Source organism: Rutidosis leptorrhynchoides, chromosome 2, assembly GCF_046630445.1.
Source record: "Rutidosis leptorrhynchoides isolate AG116_Rl617_1_P2 chromosome 2, CSIRO_AGI_Rlap_v1, whole genome shotgun sequence".
Lineage (NCBI taxonomy): Eukaryota > Viridiplantae > Streptophyta > Magnoliopsida > Asterales > Asteraceae > Rutidosis > Rutidosis leptorrhynchoides.
Window position 1 is genome coordinate 564806083 of NC_092334.1, and position 10490 is coordinate 564816572.

Below are 10490 nucleotides of genomic sequence, written 5' to 3' on the forward strand. Positions count from 1 at the left end.
AACTCCTTATCGTTTAGCGCCGACGGAAATGCAAGAGTTGTTAAATCAAACCCAAGAGCTACTTGAAAAGGGTTTTATCCGACCGAGTGCTTCGCCATGGGGCGCTCCGATTTTATTCGTGAAAAAGAAGGATGGAAGTATGCGGATGTGCATCGATTATCGGGAGTTAAATAAAGTGACGATCAAGAATCGTTATCCATTACCTCGGATTGACGATTTATTTGACCAACTCCAAGGTGCAACGTATTTCTCTAAAATCGACCTACGGTCCGGCTATCACCAAATGCGGGTCCGTGAGGAAGACATCGAGAAAACGGTTTTTCGAACGCGTTATGGGCATTTTGAATTCATAGTTATGCCTTTTGGTCTTACGAATGCACCGGCGGCATTCATGGATCTTATGAACCGAGTGTGCCAACCTATGTTGGACAAGTCGGTAATTGTGTTCATCGACGACATACTTGTCTATTCGAAGAGTATGAAGGAACATGAACATCATTTGCGAAGTGTGTTAAAGACGTTGCGGAAGGAGAAGTTGTATGCTAAATTCTCTAAATGTGAATTTTGGCTAAGGGAGGTTCAATTCCTTGGCCACATTGTGAACGAAAATGGTATTCAAGTAGATCTGGGGAAAATAGAGACAGTAAAGAGTTGGGGACGACCGACTACGCCTACGAAAATCCGAAGTTTTCTCGAATTGGCCGGTTATTATCGTCGGTTTATCCAAGACTTTTCCAAGATTGCTTCTCCATTACGAAGTTAACGAGAAAGAATGCGAGATTTAATTGGGAGAACGAGCAAGACATTGCTTTTCAATTGTTAAAAGAGAAGTTGTGTCAAGCTCCAGTGCTAGTATTGCCGGAAGGGGTGGAAGACATGACGGTCTATTGTGATGCTTCTTTAAATGGGCTCGGTTGTGTTCTAATGCAAAGGGGTAAAGTCATCGCTTATGCCTCGCGACAATTAAAGGAACACGAAACGAGATATCCGACTCATGATCTTGAGTTGGCGGCAGTTGTTCATGAGTTGAAAATTTGGCGCCATTACTTGTATGGTGTCAAGTGTACGATTTATTCGGATCACAAGAGTTTGAAACATCTTTTTGATCAAAGAGATTTGAATTATCGTCAACGTAGGTGAATGGATGTGGTAAAAGACTATGATTGTGAGATACTTTATCATCCGGGCAAGGCGAATGTGGTCGCGGATGCGTTAAGTCGAAAGAGTCATCACCCGGCGTTACGATTGGGATTGTTACGTATGATTATTACTAACGATTTTTTTGAAAAACTTGGTGTGATTCAAATAGAGGCTTACGTTCACAACAAGTATGCGGAACGAATTGTGGGGCAATCGGAGTTCATTACTATGGGCTCGCGATGTTTGTTGTCTTTTCAAGGAAGAGTGTGGGTGCCTAAGATGGGTGATTATCGACAAGTGCTACTTGATGAAGCACATAAGTCAAAGTATTCCATTCATCCGGGCGACGAAAATGTATCTTGACTTAAGGAAAGATTATTGGAGGCCGGGCATGAAACGTGATGTTGTAAAGTATGTTGAGCAATGCGTCACGTGTTTGCAAGTTAAGGCCGAGCACCAAAAGCCGTATGGTAAGTTATAACCGTTAGAAATCCCGAAATGGAAATGGGAGCACATTACCATGGATTTCATCACAAAGTTACCTAAAATGGCGAGAACCCAATTCGATTCGATATGGGTGATAGTTGATCGATTGACGAAGAGTGCCTTATTTCTTCCCATTCGGGAAGCGATATCGTCGGAGACCTTGGCTAAGTTGTTTATCAAGGAAGTCATCTCTCGACACGGAGTTCCTATATCTATTATTTCGGATCGGGATACCCGTTTCACATCTCGGTTTTGGGAAAAGTTTCATGAAGATATGGGCACACAATTGAAATTGAGCACGGCGTATCATCCTCAAACGGACGGTCAAACCGAATGTACGAATCAAACTTTGGAGGATATGTTACGGGCGTGTATTATTGATTTCGGTGGTAGTTGGGATGAGCACTTGCCTTTGGTGGAATTCTCGTCCAATAATAGTTATCTTACTAGTATCGGGATGCCGCCATATGAGATGCTTTATGGGAGTAGATGTTGAACCCCGATTTGTTGGGGTGAAATTGGTCAAAAGGAAATTGGGAGTACCAATTTGGTTTTAGAGACGAATAGCAAGATTGAAATGATTCGGGCTCATTTGAAAAAGGCTCAAGATAGACAAAAGTCGTATGTCGACAAACGTAGGAGAATGATCGAATTTCAAGAAGGTGACATGGTGATGCTTAAGGTTTCGTCATGGAAGGGTATTATTAGGTTTCGAAAACAGGGAAAGTTAGCTCCTCAGTTTATTGGGCCATTTAAGGTTTTAGCTCGTGTCGGTGAAGTCGCGTATCGTTTGGAATTACCCAAAGAGCTTGCAGGGATCCATAATACATTTCATGTTTCCCATCTCCGTAAGTGTCTTGCGGATGATTCATCGTGGATACCATTAGACGAGATTGAGCTAAACAATAAGTTAGAGTATATTGAGGAGCCGATTGCCATACTCGATGAGAAGGTCAAAAGGTTGAGAAATAAAGAAGTGAGAACTTTTAAAGTTCAATGGCGTCGTAGTAAAGGTTCCGAGTTTACTTGGGAGCCCGAAGAATTCGTATTGGTTTATCTTCCCTCTTGTCATGCGGCTTGGATCGCGAGGACGCGTTCCGATTCAAGTGGGAGAGAGTTGTAAGACCCTAATCTTCATTGTACAACAGAGTAAATAGAGTACATAAAGTGTGGGAAAGATTGTGCAGTTAAACAGAAGTCAGAGACGGATCTGAGCTTGGTGCGCTCAGCGCACCCTTAATAGTACGCACAGCGCACTAACACTGTAGCCGTGTTTCTGCTCTTTTATTCAGATATTTTGATGGGCATTTTGGTAATTGCACTTGTGGACGAGTTAAAGGCCAGTTGGTCAGTTTGTAGAGTATCATTAAATCCATTATCAACAACCTTATCCTCTTCACTTAAATTTTAGAGAGAGAGTGTGATTCTTAAGTGAGAAAGCTTAAATCCAAGAGGAAGAAGTTGTTCTCGGACCAAAGTGCGGGTATTAAAGTTGTTCATCTCCTCTCTAGCTCCGTTGTGGTCGTAGTGGTATGTTCTAACTTTAATTTCCTTACTTTGATTTTGTGTAAGGGTTAGGATTTGGGTAAATGAAGAACATAAAACCCATATTTGGTGATTTTGGGTGTTCTTGGGTAAGATGGAGTCATAAAGACTCAATGGTGACTAACCTAGGGTTTCAAAATGTTAATTGATGTTTATGAGTTCTAATTGGTTAGTTAATCACTAGCACACCTAGTTAGTTAGTAAATGGGTGTTAGATGAGTTAGTAGATAACCCGAAATGGGTGTGTTGACTTTAAATTAGCCAAAGGGCTAATGATTGACCTAATTGGGAAATATGGGTATGAAATACCCTAATTGTGTAATGGTTAGTGTTGTTGGACCTTAATCACTAGCTTTTAAGTGATTAATGATGGTCTTGACCCTTAAAGGGCGGTTTTGGTGAAAATGGGGCATTTAATGCATTTAAGTCATTAAATGCACATAAGTGAAATTGTTGGTATTTAGTCCAACTAGTTATGTGGGTTGATTGAAGTATTTATTATATTAGGTACTTTGCTTTGAAGCTTGCGGAAGTATAAAACCGTCACCAAATCGTTAAAGGTGAGTGGAATGATTATATGCATATGTATGTAATGTATTTATTTATATGCTATGGTATGAACCAAAGAGCCGGTAGTGCCATAGTATGTGCGAGCGTGCTATGATGTGAACCAAAGAGCCGGTAGCGTCATAGTACGTGTGTTATAGTGTAAACCAAAGAGCCGGTAGCGCTATAGCACGATTTGTTAGGGTGTGAACCAAAGAGCCGGTAGCACCTTAGCGTTGTTAGAGTGTGAACCAAAGAGCCGGTAGCACTCTAGCGTGAGTATGACTCGAGTTGTGATGTGAACCAAAGAGCCGGTAGCATCATGACAAATGCGTATGGTGTGAACCAAAGAGCCGGTCGCACCATGACGCGAGAATGGTTAACCATGGTTGTGTATTGTTTTGTGGCATATTATATTATGTCGATTATATTTTATTGGTTACGCTAGTAGCGGTTTGTTGGAGATTATTAGCTTTGTACTTGAGATGGTATGCAAATTGTATTGCTAGCGTGTATGCGGTATATGTGTAAGTGATTGCAAGTAGGTACGTTATATATATATGGGTATAATTATTGCATTCACTAAGCTTTGCTTACCCTCTCGTTGTTTATCTTTTTATAGGCTCCGGCGTTGACAAGGGTAAGGGCCTTCAGTTGGATTAGAGATCCCGCTTGTTGTTTAGGGGACGCTTTTGGGATGTGATAGCTTTTGGAGTTTGACTGAGATTTGGGTAGTTTAACCCCAAACACCATGCTCATAGTTTCGTTTTGAATTTAAACTAGTGTGGTCGAAACTCGAACCTTTGTATGAAACTCGTAAAACGACCGATGTGGGTCTCGTTTTGTAAAACTCATTTTATGTTTGAACCGTATGAGTTTTCCATATTAGAACATGTCGTGAAAAGCGTTTCGTCTAATTATGTCGGGAAGTGGGAGATCTTTATTTGAAAAATTGCAAATTTGGACAGAATTGAATTGGGGCCTGTGCGCGCCGCGCATCCTATGGTGGTGCGCGTGGCGCACTCCTCTGTAAAAAAAAAAAAAAATTTTTATTTCGCGAAATCAATTGGTTATTGGTTTGGGTTGTTACACTGTGGTTTGCATCCTTGAAAAGTTTTGTATGAGCATCCGTTTCGTGAGTTTGTGTTTACGACTGCTGCTTTGGCTGCTGCTTCGGCTGTTGCTTTTGCTGCCTCAGCTGCAGCAATTCTTTCATTCACATGTTTGTCGACTAGTTCCTCAAACTCAGCATCCGACATTTGAGACATGTTTCTTCAATAAATACAACAGAGATAATTTAATCATATAGAATATTATAGGTAAAATGAGTTGTCAATAGTTAATCGTAGCATATTAATAATATGAACCAATTATTATAAATGGATTTTCTTCTTATTAGCATTTTATAATTATTTCTAGGGTATTACCTACCCGTTAAGTTCATACATAATAGCTAGTACAAGGAATTAACTACTAAAATCCTAATAATATTCCACTATGAAAAATTATAGCGAGTTACTACGTTATTATGTAATAATAATAATAATAAGAAGTAGTAATAATACAAATAATCATTCCATGCATTTATTATTAATAAACCAAAATAATACAATACCATACAATACCGATATTTTACATATGCTTATTCTACATAACAAGATAGAGTAGCACTCATAAGCAATAGAATAGCGCATGAAAGATTTATGGTTGCGAGGTCGTTTATTCAGAACTATCAGAAACTTCTTCCCATTTGGTTCTCTCTGCCAATTGTTTGTGTGTGCAAGGTCCGACAGACATTCTAGCAGTGTATTTAATTTTTAGTTGGGGTTTTGAGGTACCCGTTGCCTCAGTGGGTTTAATACAATAAGGGTGGTTACGGATAGAATGGTCCTGTTCCTTTTTAATAATTAAGGACTTTTTATTTTTGTGGTTGTTTTTATTATCTATAGCAAGTTGAAATTTCTCCTTAGTGACTTCTTTTATTTCATTAGCGAAATCCTCTTCCTCACTGATCTCGTCTGATGACGAACTGTCTGAGTCATGTGTAGAAGAATATGATGACGAACTGTCTGAATCATGTGTACGAGAATATGTACCAGTGGTCATGAACCGAAATCTGCCAGGCGTAATCGGCACAACCCGCCTGTCGGCGGTGTATCTGGCCCAATGTCCATGTTCATTTAGAAATGGACGATCCTCGTTTACTCCAGGGATCATGGGTCCATGCCAACGATACTGTGGCTCCGGAAAACTAAAGCTGGGTGGAGCTGGGACCTCCTCTGGGTTAACCTGAAGTTGAGATTCCACGGCTAACATAATTTCTTCTTTAATAGGTATTGGAACGCCCTTTTCAGTTGTGGATAGAATAGATTCAGTGTCTGATTCCGAGTCGTACAAAATGATAGGATTAGAAGAAGTCATCTATCACATAATTGAAACAACAATTACGTTAGTATATAAATATATCACATATAATGTTTTTGACAAGATGATAAGCAAAAATCGGTAAAAACAGATATGGTCATAGTCCAGACTCACTAATGTATCCTAACAATTACCAGTTAAACACATTAATGTAAATTCTGGTTCCCTATAACCTCAAGCTTGGATACCAACTACAGCGACCCGTCAAAATCGCTATTGACGCGGCACGTTAATCATTGATTCCACAGTGAGGTTTTGACCTCTATATGATACGTTTTGATAAAATATTGCATTCATTAAAATAAGTGACTTTCTAAACATAGAAAGTTATAAACATGTGGGCTAGTGCTTAGGTATAAGCAAAACTCCAAAATACATAAGTCTTTAATTTACAGGTTGACATCACAGTCCAATTATTTATTACACAACGCAGTTTTATTTTGAATGCAATAAACTTTGTACAAAGCATGAGAGACTCCATGCAGGCAACAAGCACATCACAGCGGAAGCAGTCTAAGGACCTGAGAATAAAACATGCTAAAAAGTCAACACGAATGTTGGTGAGTTATAGGTTTAATTGCTCGAGTCATAAGTATATAAAGATAGACCACAAGATTTCATCAAAACTTTATCAATAGATTCTATGTAACAGAGCACCCTGGTAACTAAACTTAACGCTATAATGATAATTACCCCATTCGTTTTAATACACGCAAACCAACGTGTCATAAACTCAAATAACATACGTCCGTTAAAAGGCTAGCGCTCTAGCTCGGACGGGGATGTCAAGCCCTATGGATCCATATACAATTATTCGCGCCCACCAGTCCATATCCTATGTACTGACAGCTATTAGTTACCAAAGCTAAGGGATTTTCGGTTTAACTCAGTGTAGAATTTATATGTACTTGTGTCTTATTGCGTTTAAAATAAATTGCATGTATTCTCAGCCCAAAAATATTTAAAGTATTTAAAAAGGGAGACTATAAACTCACAGTTCAATATTGCGATTCAATATTGTAGGTAAATTGCGTAGACGTAATGATGGTATACGACTGTATGGTTGGCCTTGGATTCAAGAACAATACCCCGAACAATACCCAATATTTCCTTAGCTTAAAGCGGTTTGAAACCCGAATTAAAACACCCTCGTATATACCTTATTATTATTAAACTTAAATTAAAATTTTAATTATAATTATAAATATAACTTAGAACACAGAAAAGAAAAAGAAGGTGTATTTCATTTCGTCGAGCAAACTGCCTTTTTATAGGCATATTTCCTGATTTTGATCCCCATGCGACCGCATGGGTTTTCAGTGCTTTTGCCATGCGATCGCATGGCTAGTCTGGACAGCTCATTTCTGCTTTGTTTTCTAGTTCGTCGACATCAAATAGTGTTACTGTAGCAAATAGTGTTTACTGCAGCAAAGTCGTTTTCACTGTAGCAATTCACTGTAGCAAAGTCGTTTTCACTGTAGCTACTGTAGCAAAGTCGTTTTTACGGTAGCAATTAGTGTTTTACTTGTACATCTTATAATATATATATATATATATATATATATATATATATATATATATATATATATATATATATACCGGTTTACATAATATTAAATCATATAGAGAATTGGTTTAAATTAGTCGAAATTTTCCGGGTCATCACAACCCACCACCATCCACCACCACCACCACCATCCACCACCAACCACCACCACCCACCAACACCCATCACCACCACTCACCAACCACCACCGCCCACCACTTACCACCACCCACCGCCCACCACTTACCACCAACCACCACCACCATCACCAACCACCACCCACCACCACCACCACCCACCACCAACCACCACCACTACCCACCACCATCCACCACCACCACCACCACCCACCACCACCCACCACCACCAACCACCACCACCGTCAGCACCACTAGTCACCACCACCGTCAGCCACCACTACCACCTACCACCGTCAGCCACTAACCATTACCAGCCACCACCATCACCCCTGATTACCACCACCACCACCCACCAACACCCATCACCAACACCCATCACCACCACCAACCACCACTCACCAACCACCAACCACCACCCACCACCATCCACCACCACCACTACCACCCACCACCACCACCAACCACCAACCACTCACCACCACCAACCACCACCAACCACCACCAACCACCTACCACCACTAACCACCACCAACCACCACCATCACCCCTCATTACCACCACCAACAACCACCCTCCACCACCACCACCATGAACCACCACCCACCACCACCACCACCAACCACTACCACCCACCATCACCACCACTAACCACCACAATTCACCACCACTAACTTTCATAACCCGTCATAATCCAACCGGACGAAGTCCATATCGATTATAAACGATTCACAACAGTTGATTACATCGCGAGGTACTTGACCTCTATATGATATATTTTACAAACATTGCATTCGTTTTTGAAAAGACAATCTTTCATTACATCGAAAGTTGAAGGCATGCATACTATTTCATAATATATCCAATCTATAAATGACTTAATAATAATTTTGATGAACTCAACGACTCGAATGCAACGTCTTTTGAAATATGTCATGATTGACTCCAATTAATATCTCTAATATGAGCAAATGCACAGCGGAAGATTTCTTTCAAACCTGAGAATAAACATGCTTTAAAGTGTCAACCAAAAGGTTGGTGAGTTCATTAGTTTATCATAAATAATCATTTCAGATAGTATAATAGACTACAAGATTTCATTTTCATAAACATCATTCTCGTATCAGGCATTTCGCAAACTGCATAGAGATAAAAATCATTCATATGGATTGAACACCTGGTAACCGACGTTAACTTAATGCATAGAATATCCCCAAAACAGAACCTCTCGTCTGTATAATAATCTCGAAATACTAAGGCATTCGTACCCCGAATGGGACTTGTCAAGGTCCATAGATCTATCTTTAGGATTCGCGTCAATTAGGGGCCATTTCCCTAAATTCTTAGGTTACCAGACTTGAAGGGCGATATTCGGTTTAATAATCCAACCATAGAATGTAATTTTAAGTACTTGTGTCTATTTCGTAAAACATTTATAAAAGCAGCGCATGTATTCTCAGTCCCAAAAATATATATAGCAAAAGCATTTAAAAAGGGAGCAAATGAAACTCACAATAATGTATTTTGTAGTAAAAATACATGTAACGACATTGAACAATGCAGGGTTGGCCTCGGATTCACGAATCTATATCAATTATATATATTAAAACATGTAATCGTAATCGAACAAGTTTAGATATTATTGTTATTTCAGTAACTTGTATGTTTCATTGGTAACTATATTAACTATATTTATTTTATATACTTTAGATAAATAACTAGTATTTATTATGAAAATATTAATGTTGTTATGCGATATGTTTTAAATATATTCTTATATAGCTATTTATTTGGTAAAAAAAATGTCGATAATAATAAATAAAAATTTGTATCTTTTTATGATAATAATAATAATACTAAAAGTAATTAGATTTAGTAATAATACCGCTATTAATAGTTTTGATAAAATATTAATAATAAAAGTAATGTTAGTAATAATAATAATTTTTAATAAAAAGCTGATAATGATAAGATAAAAATGTTAGTTTTCATAAAAAAAATAATATTTTAAATAATAATGGTACTTTTAATAAAATGATGATTCTAATAAAAATTTTAGTAGTCATTTTAATAATAATACTATATATTTTAATAATAATAATAATAATGATAATATTAATTATACTAATAATCTTATTCCTAATATTGGTAATAATAATAATTACTTAATAACAATCAATAATAATAAATAATAATAACAATAATAATAATAATGAAATAATAATAATAAAAGTATTAGTAATAACTACCTCAAAGCAGTAGCCCTTAAAAATAATGCCCAAGCCCGGGTTTGAACCCGCGACGTCCCGCTAACCCAAAAATACCCTTAACCATTCTTCAATGTCTGTTTTTTTTCCTGATTAATATGATGCTTATATTTTTATAACCCCTTTTCTTTCCGTTTCCCTTTCTTTCTTCTTTTTCTAAAAAAAAAAAAATGCCACAATGGGGCTCGAACCAAAGACCTCTCGCTTAACAACTACATACCCAACCATTGCACTACTCAATACTTTTCTCATTTGATTCACAGCCTACCACTATTTAACCAATACACTTCTGTTTCCTTTTCCTTCTTCATTAACTTTATTTCATGTATGTTATCATCATCTATTTTATCATCTATGTCTATAAACATCATCATCATTATAACACTTAATTATCAATAT